This window comes from Solanum lycopersicum, chromosome 1 (genome assembly GCF_036512215.1).
Source record: "Solanum lycopersicum chromosome 1, SLM_r2.1".
Taxonomy (NCBI): domain Eukaryota; kingdom Viridiplantae; phylum Streptophyta; class Magnoliopsida; order Solanales; family Solanaceae; genus Solanum; species Solanum lycopersicum.
The window spans coordinates 16,055,709-16,072,808 of record NC_090800.1 but is presented as its reverse complement, the minus strand read 5'-3'; the positions used below and the strand labels follow the sequence as shown (position 1 = coordinate 16,072,808).

General features: G+C 28.3%; 1 pseudogene; it reads left to right on the top strand.

The window, feature by feature from the left end:
* Positions 1-2,770: 2,770 nt before the first annotated feature.
* On the top strand, positions 2,771-5,671 carry LOC101266150 (IRK-interacting protein-like; annotated as a pseudogene).
* The last annotated feature ends 11,429 nt before the right edge of the window (positions 5,672-17,100 follow it).

Here is a 17,100-nt window from a genome sequence, read left to right as displayed (position 1 = left end):
TTTAAACTAATTTGAGCATTTAAGAAAATTGAATAATTTAAATCCTTTTTGAATTTGTTAATATGTGCTTATTTTTTAATTATCCATTATTAATTAAAATTAATTCAAATCCCACAATTAGTACTACTTACCAATTTATACATAAACATTTTTTTCCCTTTTTATTTTATTTAAAAAATAAAAATAAAAGTTAATTGTAAAAAATAAAAATAAATATTTAAACATATTAATTAGTATTTAAATAATTACTTATAGTTAATTTTTAATTAAATATATTTTTTAATTGATATGCTATAACTCGATAATAATCTGCTATAAGTAATTTATTTTTAAAAAGTATGTTTATAATTCGATATATATAACCTTAAATGTGTATAGGATATTATTTTTATTTAGTGTTACACACTATTCGTCACACAAAGTCACGTTATTAAATATTTTAATATTATATCACTATACAAAACTTTTAGTTAAACATTAAAATATAATATTTTAATTAAATATGTTGTATATTAATTACTCTATATATATCTTATTTTAAAAATATAATTTATTTTAATTCTACAATAAATTATAATTGGATATAACTACAATTAACCTCCACAAAATTAAAAATGAAAACTTATAAATTATAAACAAATAATATAATGTACGTAAAAATAATAGACAATAATAAACATTCAATAAAGTAGTTAGTGACATAAGTCAAAATTGAAATATTAAATTATGTTATAAAATAATTTTATATTAAACAATTATAAAAAAAAACATAAATTATATATGGTGAATATTTTAGAAAAAAATTATTTATGAAATAAAAATATATAAATAAAAATAAAAAATAATAATATAAAATTTTCTTTCTTAGTATAAAATCTGATATTATAAATTGAAGTTGATTTACACCAAAATAATATTAACACAAAATTTAATACAATATTTAATATTTGGATTAAAGATGCCCTAAGCTTTGATTAGTTTCTCCGCCTCCCATCAATTTTTTTGAGGTCAATATCAATCATTCTTCACTATTATCATTTATCATCAATTTCATTAGTTCAAGAAAAAGTATGTTTGTGGGGAGGGGAATATTTCCTTATCTTTTCATTCTTGTTTTTTTCGCTCTTGTTTTGTAGGTTTCTATATGAAATTTGCACCACAAATAAGTATTTTTTTCGTTTAAAAAAAAAAAAAATCTTTTTTATTTTTTAGTGTTGCAAAAAGAATGATTTTTTAAAAAATAATTTTTCAAGTGACATGTTTAAGATCATAAGATTAAAAAGCAATTTTATACATTTGACATAACTTTAATTTAGATCACATGATCAAAAATCTTTTTTATTTTTTTAAATTCCGTATCAAATCAAACTAGATTATTCTTTGTGAAACGAAGGAAATGTGAAACTTATTACAATGGACTCTCATATATTCTATTTCTCTAATTATCTGTCTATATTTTTATAGTTGTCTATTTTGACAAATTAAGAAAATTTAATTTTTTTTGCCTATTATATTCTCAATTAATTACTTTGAAATAAATAATGTTTTAAAAATATTAAGTTTTTTAATTCATTCATTTTATAATTGATAGAGATAAAATAATAACCTCACTATATCAATAATTATTTTCTTAATATATGCATCAATAAAAAATTGGACAAAATTATTATGCACATAATTATTATGGAGTGAGCAAATATTAAATTGACCCACACAAAATTAAGATAATGCCCTATTGGGTAATTGAACATCCTTCTGATTCCGCTTAGAGAAAAATTAACCATTTTACTCCCGCCCCTGCCCTCAACAATAATATTAGAGTGGTTCGACATTTAGTTTGAAAATGAGTTATATATGTACTAAATTATGTATAAGTAATTTTTATTTTATATTATATAAGATAGTTTAATTCGATATGTAGTTTAAGAAAAAAAGAAAGATTTAAAAATTTTATGATTCAAAATGAAAAATAAAAAAATTATATGATTTTACATCATTTCTTTTAAGGATAAAATAGATATTTATAGTTAAATTAATACTTAATATATAAATGTGTAATTCTTTTTGAAACTGACTAGAAAAGATAATAAGTCACATAAATTGAAATAGAGAGAGTATTACGTTTGATAGTTAATTAGGTATAAAATTGTTATAATTTGATTTGTATCATTTAAAAACTCATATAACTAATACACATACACTAAATACTATTTTATGTATATAATAAAAAGTATAATAACTAATATATAAATAAATAATCATTGTATGATTAATAATATCTACATAAAATAAAACATAAATATCCTTTTTATCTCGTAATTAATGTTGCATAACTTATAACAACTAAAAAACCAGCCTAAATGTATAAGTTGTTTTATTTACCTAAGATCAGATTTATTTTATTCGTTGTAATAGGAATTTTATCTCGTTTTAAAAATAACTCTTATTTTAATTTATTCAACTTATTTTAACATGACATATATTTTTCTTTTTAAGAAAAACTTTTGAATTATGTAATTTTAAAGTAAAAATATATTGAATGCACTAAAATAACTTTGTGATTTTAAACATATAAGGTGAAAAATTAACATTAAATAATTGCTAAAATGATAAAGCGTTATTTTTTTTTAAAAAAAAATATAAGATAAGTCAAATAAATTAAAACGAAAAGTGTATATTCACTTTTTTTTTTATGAATTAACTATAAATATATTTTGGATGATGCGATGGTTTAACATCTTTTTATAGAATCACTCACTGTGAATAAATTAAACTTTTAAGACACCACCCACCACTTCACTACACCCCCACCCCCACCATTCTCTCTTCTCTATTGTCCCTATCTCTATTCTTGTGTTGCATATTATATTTATTTCTCTTCAGAAAATATGTACATAATTAATTTCACTTGTTGAATGTGCTTTTGTAATTGTATATTTTTTCTTTCATTAAATTATGGCGGGTGCAAGTACAAATTTTGAAGAAAACGATGATGATGAATATAATGGAGTAATTAGTAGACAAGAAGTTCAAGCTGCCATTGCTAAAGCTGTAGAACTTAGAGCTATTCATGCCTCTTTATTACAGGGTATTAATAATAATAATAATAGCCCTGCTAATTTTATCAAGTGTCCTCCTCATTCTTCTTCTTCTTCTTCCCCTGCTGCTAATCTCTTTTCTGCTCAAGATTATCCTATTTTTACACCAGTAAGTTCTCTTCTTATTTTTAATCACTCTATTTTTTGTATTATTGGTTCAATTCTTGAATTTTATAAATTTAGTTTTTTTTTTAAGATTCTATTCTCATAAAAATATTGGTTCTTTTTTTAGTCATAGGAGGGAATTTGGATTTTTTTATTTTTTATTTTTACATTCTACTAGGTCCAATATTCAATTTTTTTAGTATCCTTGCTTTTATGGAAATAAATTTAATCACAAATAGAATAAGAATATTTTATTAATTATAGTGCGGGTTAATTTGAGTGTTGATAGTAGAGTATTTCTAAAATGGAGAATGATTTGGATTTTTTTTTTGAAGTATTTATTTGCTTGTGATTTGTGAAGAAGAGTCGGATATATCTTGATTTCTTTATGAATATTTCGATAATTTATGAGATATGGAGATAGATCTTTAAAGAAATATATTACTCTTTGTATTGTGTTACACTATGGGAATTTGAACTCTTTCTTATACGATTTTGAACAATTATCACCCTTTCTAAATTTGTTACTATTCCTATTTTATTTGTTTATATTTATGAAAGCAATCAACAAGGTTGTCGTGGGATGGATCGGGTCCCTCCATGCTAATTGAAGTTAAGCTTTGGGTGTGAGAAAAATCTTGTTAGGGAGTAAATAGGTCTTATGAAGGGGTGGAGCTACCTTGTATAAAAGGGGTTCATTCAAACTCCCTTCAACGAAAAATTACATTATTTTTATACATTACAAAATTAATTATCACGTATCGATAATAGATGTCGAACACACTGGACTACTTCATATGTCTATTTCTACAAATTTTAAATCCCTTATGAAAATTCCGAATCCGCTTCTGATCTTATGTGATGCGAATACGAATTAATAGGGACTCCAATTTGTGTACTAAACACTAGGTGATATAACCAAATAAAAAAGAAAAAAGTACTGATTTGAAAGTAAGTTTTTGTGACTCTCAGATTGTTATGCTTTTTGTTCATTTTTTACATTTTAGGTTATACTGATTCACCTAGTTTGAAATGTATGCAGAGTTATGAAGATGCTCCATTACCTGGATCTAAACAACTACACCTCGATGATCGAGACTATGCTGATCTTTGGGATGATAATGGTCTTGGTGGAGTAACAAATTGTGATGAAGTTAGTCTATCGAATGACAGAAAGGCGAATTCCTCCTTAAGGAAAGGAATTTCATCGAATATGATCAAATCGGAATGTCATAACTGTCCAACTGATGATCAGAGATTGGTCACCGGCTCTTCTACTGGTCATATCACTCTGCTTAGAAACTCTCCTGGTGGTGATTACTCTAACTCTAGAAGAAGCTCTTTGGGTGACTTGAGATCATTTTCGTCTTACAATAGATCATGTAAACCTGCTATAGTAAGTGCTGAGACAGATGGTGCTAGCAGAAGTGGGAAAACGTCTAATGTAATCGTGCCATTGACAAATTCACACTCTTTAAATCAATTGCAGCAAAAGAGTAAAGGAATGAACTTGTCGTGGTTGTTCCCTAAGTTAAAGAAGAAAAACAAGAATGAGAATTCACCATATCGGAGAGAGGCTGAGGAGGTCTCTCAGATTTGTAAGGATCATATCGGGGTGGTTTCTGTTGAAACGTTGAGGAAAGAACTCGCGGTAGCAAATGAAAGCAGAGAGGCAGCCTTGATGGAAGTTGCGGAAATGGAGAGTTAAAGCACAAAATGGAGTACTTAGAAACTTATTGCGAGGAGCTTAAGAAAGCCTTGAGAGAAGCAATTCAAACAAAAGAATCTCAAGTATCTAACATGCTTATAGATCTTCCAAGAAGGGGGAAATCTACGGATGGGGATGGAGAAAACACGATTCCTGTTAGTGAAGAGGTAATGGTTGAAGGATTCTTGCAGATAGTATCGGAATCAAGACTATCCGTTAAGCAATTCTGTAAAACTCTTATTGCACAAGTTGAAGAGACAGCTGATTCCTTAACCGATAACTTAAACCTTCTACTTCAACCATACAAGCTTTCTCTTAACTCGAAACACTCAAAGGCGGTCTTATACCATGTTGAAGCCATCATAAACCAATCACTCTTCCAAGATTTCGAGAATGTTGTGTTCCAAAAGAATGGGGCTCCAAAACAATTAGACTCTCAACAAGATTGCCACCATCAATTCTCATCGTTTGTCTCGTTGAGGAACCTAAGTTGGAATGAAGTGTTACGAAAGGGGACTAAATACTATAGTGAAGATTTCAGTAAATTTTGTGATCAGAAAATGTGTTGCATCATCACATCACTTAATTTGGTTGCTGCATTTGCTCGCGTTTTCGTTCTATCCTTAAATTTAAAAAAGAATGCATACTTTTTCTTTTTCCGAAGTTATTTAGTTTCGACTTTCTATCTGATATACTTAAGATACATATTAAGAAAAATACTTTAATATATTTCACGTAACTTTAGTTCAAGATTATAAAATCTAAATTTTCTTTTGAAAATTGTTAAATAACTAGATAATTTGGTCAAAATTTGATCGGAAAATTTATTAATACTTTTTTTATTTTAAATAAACTAATCTTTTTTCATTTTTTAGTTTAAATGTATTAAAGTTAAAAAAGTAAAAATGTTCAAAAAAAAATAAAATAATATAGGTAAAATATCCTTCTAACAAAATTCCGACAACATTTATCAACATAAACTTTTTTCTTAAACTCCATGTCAAATTAAAATTAAATAAATAATTATTTTTTTCCATTTTATCAATGCCATAAAATTCCTTCCATCTTTTAAAAGATAAATTTGTGACTTTTTAAAGATGAGAATGCTTATCTAAATACAAAGTAAGGCACACTAATGGCAGCGATGCCACGAGAGAAATAAATGGTTGCATTGGAAATTTCCCAATGTAAAGCCAAGGAGCCATGAAACAATATTAGCCACTGAAATAGAGGAATTAGTTTTTTTAAAAAAAAATAAACAACAGTATCTATTATTTTTGTGAATTAATTTTATTTAATTTTTTGAAAGGGTAACATAAAGGTGAAAGTATTTGATCTAAGAAATGTGTGCTTAGTTGAAAATTTATCAATAATTTAATTAAAATATTATTTATTTGAAAATTATTTACTTCATCTATTTCATATTAAGCCAGTTTATTAGTGTGACACACCACATAATAAAAATATTTCACACTAAAAATTAGGTTACTTTTACTTTAACCAATTAAAAACAAATTAATTTGAAGATTCCCTTTCCCCACCGACCTCTCCCACCCCAATAATCTTCCTCATAAGAAAAATTCTCCCAAAACACATTCATGTTCTTCGGATTTATCCTTTTTCATTTTCTTTTTACCCATCCCCACCCCGTTCATATTACTCCATTTTCATGGTCTTTTTTGTAATATTTATTTGATTTTATTGTCTTTTTTACCATACTTTTCTCCAATTTCTTCATTTAATTTGGTGTTTAGAAATGTAAATATGAAATCTGAGAAGTTATAATGGCAGTATGAGTCCGATTTTTAAAAAGACATCTTAACTATGCGGGCGTTCTATTACCCTCTAAATAAATCCGATAATATATTATTACATCATTTTTTGATCAATATGAGATTTTAAATAGCAAGTGTTTATCACACACCAATTGTGTGACACATGTTAATTGAATTTGAAATATGATTTTTTTTTAATTGTAAGTTTTTCTTTATTCCTCTCTCTTACTTTTTGACTTATTTTTATTTTATTGCTTTAATTTTGATTTCACTTTAAATTCTTCATCTTTCACCCCTACTTTCAAGTTACCCCTTCATGTTTTTCTTCTTCTTTATCTTCTTCACCTCCCACCCCCATCTCACCTCACCCTTATGTCAAGTTGAGTCCCTCCATTTTTTTCTTCTTCTTTTTCGGTCAAATTCTTTTTTTTCTTCAAAATTATACTACTTTCTAGAATTTGTATTATTGATAACAAAACTAATTATTTTTCTGAGAAAAATAAAATTTTTAAAGGTATCATCAATTAATTTATCTCATTTTCATATAACTTCAAAATTAGAAATGATAATTTTGAAAGAATCAGAATTCTTCGAAAATTGAAAATGTTTTAGTGAAATTTTGATAAAAAAGATAAATAATGCCTACTAATCATCTTAAAATCTAGTGGGTTATCAAATTGTTCAAAATGTAATAAAATATTTAGATATAATTTTAAAGTTGAAGAGAGTTAAACTAATAATAGTAAAAAAAGGAGGTGGAGTTGTAATAAAAAATGATATTGAAAGTGAGAAGTTACAATAAAAATGACAATGACTTTTTGAAGAAGGAAAAAAGAAAAAAGAGAAAATTAATAAGGAGAAAAAGTTAAAATTATAAGAAAAACAAGAAAAATATTTTATAACAAAATTCTTGTAAAAATAAAATTATATTCATTTTTGTGTTTGTTCATGCTCTTTAAGAGAGTGCATACACTCTCTATGACAAGTGGACAAAAAATGATATAATAATATCAGTTCAGGATTGCTTAAGGGGGTAATAGGACGTTTTCATAGTTTAAGTGACTTTTTGAAAATCCGAAACAACTTCAAATGTCATTTTATGTCTTTTCTCTTTTTAAAAACTTAATTTTACTCTCCATTCTTTTAAGAAAAAGGGGTTACATTCTTGCCATCAACTAGTGAGGTCAAGTATGTATATTGTTCAATAATATTAACATTATGTTTTTCCAACACATATAATAGAAGATTTGAAAGAAGTCTTTGATTTATTTTTTGAAAATTTTTGAGAAAGAAATGTAGGAAAAGAAGAAGAGAAAAAAATAAAATAAATAGGTTAAAAAAAGCCATAGACGCGCCATCAATGAGTGTAGCACACTCACTATATCACATCTAAAAAAAATGCCAAAATGACATAATAGGGAATGACATAAGGTATGTAAAATGTACAAAATCTAGTTAAGGTGTCTAAGTAAAAATGGATGCGAATTTTAAAGGGCCACCGACGAATTACCTTTTTTTTTTAAAGCTTCTCACTAGTAGTGCATGTTTCCTTATTTATATATGTTGCTCCATTAGACATGAATTAACATTGATTATTTTCTCTCTCTAAATTTTTTGTGTTCTTTTTAATGCTGGCCAAAGGAAAAACAATGTTGGGGCGAGAGTATTAGGGCAACAGGGGAAAGAATTGTTAAGGGGAATGTTTGAAGTTTTTCAAAAGGTATGTTTTAAGTAAAGGTCTCGCTTAGACTGTCTTATACTTTGTCGAAGTATAAACACAACTCAATTCATGGTTCCATTAAAAAACCTTCTTGATGCAGGTGAGAATTCATCCGAATTTCAACACAATCCTATTGATGTTGGCGGTGTAGGTTATGAGATTTGAGTTATCTCAACTCTTACTCAAATCGATATTCGATATTATTCCCAAAATATGTCCAATAACACTCATATAATAGTACTCATCGGGTATACTCGAAAGACCCTATTTAAGGAGTAATTGAGCTTTAATTTACTGACTAAAATGTTTTCGAAAACTATTATGCTCTTCTCAAAATAGTACTTTTTTTCTAAATGCAAAATAATGATAACAATAGAGAAATCAGACCAAAAAGAGTTTGAAAACTATTATGTATTTCTTATTTTTATAATTAATAAACTATCCTATTTATATATAAAGGTACAAGCCTAATTAGCACAATATTATATCAAATATATCGGATGTGATTTAGAATCATATCAAATATTTGAAATCATATATGATATTTAGATATGATTTATAATCATATCAGATATTTGGAATCATATCATATATGATTTGAAAACATATCAGATACGATTTGGAATCATATCAAATCATATCTGATATGATCAATATCCCCTCTTAAATTGATGCTAATTATTAAGAAACATTATTTTGGATAACTGCCTCCGTTGATAACTTTGAAATTCTTGGCTGCTTCTTGTACTTCTATGAGACAAGTGATGATCTGATTAACATCCACCATCCCGCTTTCATAGACTTTCGAGAGTTTGGACATCCTGCCCAATCTTAATCTGTATATCTTTCGAGATTTAGAGATGATGCTGAATAAAAAAAAGACCTCGATTAATTGTACTCCAAATGTAGCGAATGATTCTGTGGAGGGACATAAAAATGATGTTGGCAAAAATTTGTAACAAATTGGCTCAAGACTTGAACTGAATAAGAGATGTCTGTTCATGTTATTGTCAAATAAATTAGATAACCAATGAACCTCCTGTACGATGCTGATTCTGCAAGAGGGTATCATAATTTCTGTACTTTATATTGATCTCCATAGGTGTATGAGCTACCTTCTGATCACTAAGACATGCTTGTGTGACGAGATCCTCTACATACTTCCTTTGGCTTAACATGATACCATCCTACAAATACTCAACCTCCAGCCCTAAAAAATATGTTAACCGTCCAAGGTCCTTCATTTTGAAAGTTGCATTAAGAAGATTTTTGAGTTGTAAAATTTCATTCTCATCATTACCGGTTATAATCATATCATCCACATACAATAGTAAAATTTCCATACCATTATTGAAATGTCGAATGAATAATGAATAATCTGAAACAGATTTAGAAAATCCAGCATTTATAATGGTAACCATGCACGTGGTGCTTTCTTGAGACCATAAAGAAATTTTCGAAGATGACAAACCATATCAGGTTGAGCTTGGTTGTACCCTAGAGGAGGCTTCATGTATATAACCTCATGTAGTTCACCATGTAAGAATGTTTTTGAGCATGTGGATGTCCCAGATGATGATTCCACAAGTACCATAATTTATTTGACTTAGTGATGTCTCCTTTAGTGGCAGACAAATAACAAGCATGGTGAGGTGTTTTAGACATGGACAACTAGAACATTATCCCAACTTTACGACCCTTGATGATCACCTTCCCTGTCTCCAAATTATGAACAACATAACCAAGACGTGAGAAAATAACAAGACAATTTTGTTCCACTAACTTTCCAATCAAAATAAGATTAACAATAAGTTTAGGGACAAAAAGTACATTAGTCAAGAAAAATTATTTTCCGATCTTAGAGGAAGGTAAAGTATCACCATTGGCTGTGAAAATAAGATGATTTTCTTATGGAGTTGATAAAGAGTGTAAATTATGGATATCTCCTATTATATGGTTAGACGCAGCCAAATTTATATGACAAACTTTTAAATTCTTATTTAAATTCTTACCACGATAGGCAACAGTGAGAGCACTAAAAATAGCCCCGGGGAGAGCAGTTGCAACTAAATTTTGTATCATATTTTGAAGTGCATTCAGATGAAAAAAATGGTGGGATCTATGCTTTACTCACATAAGCTCCAGATGCTTGATAAGCTTTTTGCTTGGTCTGACGTGTGTTTGTGCATCAATTTCACTCCAGAATTATACGTCCATCTTCTTAAAATAATTGCATATGTTTCTTTCTTGCAATGTGACACAATATGGACATACTCTTTGCATTGAAAGTATTGTGGTCCAGACTTTTGAACTGAGCTCTGAGTATATGACTTATGAGTACATTTTTATGTATACATAGTCACGTCAATTGTGTAGGACGAATCCATGGATGTTAGAGTATTGATGTAAGTCTCCTCATTTCTCCAAACACTACATCAATGTCTGAAAGAGCTTCTTTATTAAGAATGTTATCTCTAATAGGCTCAAAATCATGTCTCAATTTCATGAGAAATTAGACAACTCGAGTCTTCTTCCTCACCAACATAACTCGTTGAAGCATGTGGAAGAAAAATTTCCTCCAAAACTTTGGTCTTGTTCTGACCAGATTGGCATAAGTCCCGAATAATAACTTCTAATGTCTTTATCTCCCTGTTTGTATTCCGAGAGAATATGTTCCAACTCAAAATTCCGAGCGTGATTGCATTGAGAATATACCTTTTTGAGATTCTTCCACCTCTGTGCTGTCAAGTTGAACGGACGCAGACTGAGTGCAACATCTGCATGTACGGAATTGAGGATCCACAAAATTACGCGAGCAGTGTTAGCGTGCCAAACTTATTTTTCCTTGTTATCATTAGGATCAGTTGTTAATCCATCCAAGATTCCAAACATGCTATTACCTTGAACAAAGATCCGAAAATGAAATTCCCACACCGGATAATTTTTTCCATCAAATTTGATAGACAAAATATCGTGAGAATGACTCTATTAGAAAAACAAGAGATATTCGATGATAGAAATCAAATAACAATAAGGAGCAACTTAAAGTAGTTTCTGGAAAAAAATTTAGGCTCTTGATATCATGATAACATAGAAAAACCAGACCAAAAAGGGTTTGAAACTATTTTGTATTTCTTATCTTTACAATTGATAAACTATCAACTATTTATATACAAGGTACAATCCTAATTCTAGCACAGTCTCATATCAATTCATATCAGATATTTGGAATCATATGAGATATGATTTGGAATCATATAAAATAATATATGATATTCGGATATGATTTAGAATCATATATGATATTTGAAATCATATCATATATGATCTGAAATCATATCAAATCATATCTGATATGGTCAACAAATAATACATTTGAAACCATTATTTCCCCTTTAAAACTCTTCTCAAATACTGTCAAGAATAAACTTGAACTCACTTTAATTTCCGAAATCAATGCATGAAAATACTTGCACAAAAGCTTTCAACAAAATTTCAATAACTAAGGTTCATGTGATAATATAGTCATGAACAACAACTGAAGGATCTCAATGAATAAAGTATCAATCTTATAATTAAGAAATCAAAACTCGAAATAAGAACACAAACCAAATTTCAGAATTTTATAGGACTTTGGGTAGAATCCTAGATTTATCTCTTTACTGACTGAATTTAGATGTGGGACGTGAGGACGAACTTAGTCCATACTATGAATGCCTTACATATATATAAGAATAAAGTTCTTGAAGAAATTTGTAAATCTAGCTTCTGCCTTGCTTAATGTGGTCTTGAGCATGAAAACCCTTTTAGGATATGTGTAAGGTTGTGGCTTAGACTTACGAAAAGTGGGAAAATAAAATAAGCCCTAAAAATAATCGAATTCCTTCAACGAGGCCATTTATGATCCATTGTTTGATTTACGGACTGTAAATCTCATCCGTGGAAGTCAGGCTAAAATTTTGAGTTTCTGAAGTTCATTCTACGACTCCAAACTATGACCTGTAGATGCTTCTATGCTCCATAATAAGATTTGTGGAAATCAGGCCCAAAAAAAGGATTCAAAACTTCATTATACGACCCAAACTATGACCAACTGTTTTAATAAACTTTGTTGAGACTCACCCTAGGGCAGAGCTCTAAAAAGACGCTCGAAACTCAATTGTGGGACTTAGTTCTGTAAGAATTGCGTACTAAGCACCCGATTTTACGCTCTAAGCACGTCCAACGTCCAACGTCCAACGTCCAACACTCGTGGTTCACTTAATAGATCTTACAAAAATTATATGTTAAAATCTTTAGTTAACATTGTTAATCCTCGCAATTTTAGAATAATTGAACGATAATTATTTTTTAAATCTATAGAGATGAGAATATTATGAGTAACTCAAAATAACAAATTGTAGTATCGTTTCTTTACTATTTTTGTAACGCTATGCATGTACCTTATTTAGTACTTAATAATTTTTTTAAAAATAAATAGCAAAATTTTATTTTTTCACTTACCATTGGTCTTCATGATTTTGTCATATGTCTCAAAATTATTACATTTTATTTAGATATTTGAAACTAATTTGATTTTTATTCATGATAGAGTGATTTTTGTTATGATTTTAGTAAGTTTTATTGTTTATTTTCTTTGGGGTGTGGGGGTGGAGGGTAAATTGTATAGTATAATAAAAAATATTTTTGAAAATAATTATTTTTAAGGTGAAATGATCTAATGAATCCCTATACTTTTGCGCGTTTGTACTGTTGATCCTTTTACTTTAACACTTTATAAATTAAACCCTTAAACTTAATCAAAAGATCATTTTAAGCCCCTTCAATTATGTGTGTAGTTCACTATCCCTCAAATAGGTAGACATGTAAAATCCATGTCACATAAATTAATTAACACATCATTATCATCTTTATAAACTATTTTATTTATTAATCAAAATATAAAATAAAATATAATAATTCTTTAAAATATAGTTCTTATTTCTCTCAACTTCCTCCAACTTCCATCCACCTTTCCCAACCTACCACCACCATCACCTCCACCCTCTTAGGCCTCGTTTGTTTCCATTAAGACTAAGAGGTCTAAATTTGAATACACATCTGAATATTAAGATTTACATTAAGATCTGCGTGTTTTGATCTGAATACACATCTGAATATTAAGATGTGGTCTCTAAATCTGAACACTAAATAATTAATGTTATTGATTTTCAATATCTGAATGTAGAAGTGAAATTAGAATATTAGTTAAATATTATAAAATTTTCATTCAAGCAAAATATATAAATTCTAATGATTTTTTTTAAAGTTTTAATAATCATAATTTGGAGTACTATTTTTCATTCAAAAATCTTGAAAAACAACAATACACCAAAAACATTATTGCAACTAGCGTTCTTAACACACATTAGTACAAGAAAATTATTAATATAAAAGAAATACTTGAAATGATTTATGAAAACTAATCAGTTTGGAAAAAATGGTGTTTGATTGAGAAACGTGAGAAAGAGAGTATTTAGTTAGAGATAAAAAGGCACATTCCAAGCAGAGAAATTATGATTTATTATTGGGATTTTTTTTAAATGTCAATATTTTGATATTTAATAAGACTCATTGTCAATACTCATGCATTCATGATATAGGTATTCATCCATCTTACATATGTATTTTATTTTGTTTGTTTTCAATATCTCTTTGTTAGATTTGTTTTCGTATTCGTCCTATTGTATATCATAAAATTTGTAATTATATTTGATTTCGTATTAATTCTAATGTATATAATAAAGTTTTGTATTTATATTTTGATTTCGTATTCATTCTCAACTATAAATAGCCAAAATATAGTTTATTTATGTATTCATTATATGTGTTTTCATCCTAATTGCATCAGTCAAATATTTTTGTTTTTTATTTTGCTCATTATATGTTTATACCAACTAGTTTATTTTTGATTTCATTTTCATTCACAATTTTAAATAAACAAAATACAAATTTGTATTTAGATTATCACTTTGTAAACATAAATTTGACTACAAACTACAGAACATTCAAAATACTTTCAAATACTTTTGCGAAATAACTCAATACCTAAATGCTAATGTGAATTTTACTAATTTGAAATTTAAAAATATATCATAAAAAAGATCGACAAAAATTATTTTAAATACTAAAAATATAAAATACATAAATATTTGATGAGTAAGTTAACAAACTCACACAAAATTTTTAAAAATTGACGGAAAATCCTCAATACATAAAATTCAAAAATTCAACATAATGTGTGATTTTGAAATCAAAATCTCGCAAAATAAATGATAAATTCAAAAATCCTCTATCACTTGAGAGATTTCTTGATTAATTGATAGATCTGAATAAATAATTACGAATATGAATGATTAGTTCTTCTTCAACAATGAAGAGAATAATGGTGAATTTTTGATGAATGAAAAAAACAAGAAAAGTGAATGATGGGGATGGTGAAAACTGAAAGTTGATGAAAAAGAAAATAAAATTGAAAAATGAAAGATGAAAAATAAATTTGATGGAACTAAAGCATCGGAAGAGGTGTAAATGAGTAATGGAGGTAGAATTTGATTCAAAGTTGGACTGTTTTGAGAAATAAAATTTGAATACAAATTATTTTCTAAAATATTGACATTTTCAATAATTATTTTAAAGTGTATATGTTTTTACTAATTAAGTTAGGGATTGTGACTAGTTTGATAATTTTTCCTTTATTATTTGATAACTTATCAAATGATTCTGAATGTTATTAAGAGTCTTTTACATATCTGATTAATTCAAACCTCTTCAGACCCATTAAGAGATTTTTTTATAAATAAAACAAATGAAATTAATGGGCTGAATCTGAATAATTCAGATTCAGACCTAAAAATCAAACGTAATTAATGGGCTGAATATGAATGATTATGATTAAGACCTCCATTAAGTGCAAACAAATGAGGCGTTGGTCTGTTTTTCTTCAACTTAAACTTGTCTTCATAAGAAAAAGCGTTATATAAAATATAAGTCTTGAAAAGCAAAATTTTGAATTTTAAATCAGCCTTTTTGTATTTGAAATTTTATTCTTTAATAGTGATATTTGATGAAACTAAAATAAAAAAAATGGGTCTACTAATAATGTGGGGGTGAGTGAAAAAGGAAGTTGAGGAAAAGATGGGTGAGGTACACCCTGAAAGAGGAGGTTAGGGATGGCTAAAAAGACGTGGGGGTGGGGGGGAGGGGGGAGGGGGTTAGGACAGATATGGAGGTGGGAGTTGGCTGAAAAGAGAGATTAGGGTGGCATGTGGGTTGGAAAGGAAGGTTGGGGCTGGGCTGAAAATGTCTGTTATTGCGATAGGTATTGTCTATGCTCTCAAGAGACTAGAAAGGACCATCCATGGATTTGGCAGCTAGATTGTGGAGTTTAGTGGTTGTAATGGTAGTAACTGTAGGTTTTAATTTACATTGAGTTTTGGTTGCTGTGAATTTTAATTTTCTATAGCCTTGTTTTCGGTCATGTTCTTAATCTCAATGTTTTGTTAATATTCAAAGAATTAACTTCACATTTCAAGAAAAAAAAGTTAGGGGAAGGAATGGTGGTGGGGGATGACTAAAGGAGGTGAGGTGAGGGGAGGGGAAGAAGATGATTTTTTTTTAAAATTATTATTTCATATTTTTAAATTTAACTATGTGATTCATTTTTCTTTACATGTGTGTGTTTACACTCTTTTGCCAACTCATCTATCTTAATACCAAATAAGAATGTTAATGGTCTGAGGGATTTGATATATTGTATTTCAATGAGTTTAAGAGTTTGGTAGATAAAAGGTTAAGCAGAAGGGTCAATAATACAAACTCATACAAGTATAAGGGTCCATCAGATCATTTTGTCGATTTTTTGTTATTAGAAAATTAAGATATTGTATTATTTATACTAGTATAATCATGTTATAAGTATTATTTTCTATGAGTTTCCTTAATTATGTTTTGTAATTATCTCAAATTATTGATGTATTTTTATAATTTTGTGTTATTATATTATTATACTATATTATAAATTAAACAGTAAAAGAATCGTAGGGCTTACCCTCCATGTCTCGAGGCTTCATTGCCCTATACTATGAAAAATGTCTTGTCTCACGCCCCCACCTTTTAAAATGACATAATACATAAATATGCCCTTTAACTTGGCTTCAAATAAAATTTATGCCCTTCAACATTGGGTGTGCACAAGTAAACACTTAAACTTGTATAAAGTTGAACAAATAGACACAAATGTCCTACATGTCATTTTTATCCAACAAGATGTCCTACATGTATTTTTTTTCATGTAGGACTCATGTTTATTTATTTAAAAGTTGCAAAATTAAAGTGCTGTTTGTGCAGTAAGAAAGTTGGAGGTCAAAGTTAAAATCTAAAGCCAAGTTTAGGATCCAATTTATGTATTAATCCTTTTAAAACACTACTATGACCCCTACATGCTTCTACGACCCGTAACTAGGTCCGAAGGATCTGGACCCAAAAATGACTTTTAGATTTTTTTACATGAGTGAAAAATACGATTTGCACTTTAATATACGACCCGTAGAAGAGCTTTGTAGGTCATTGACTCCGAAAACTCACTATTGTAGTAATCTAAGTTAAAATGTTTATAACTTTTTATTTGGAATTCTAAATGAAGAAAACTTAGTG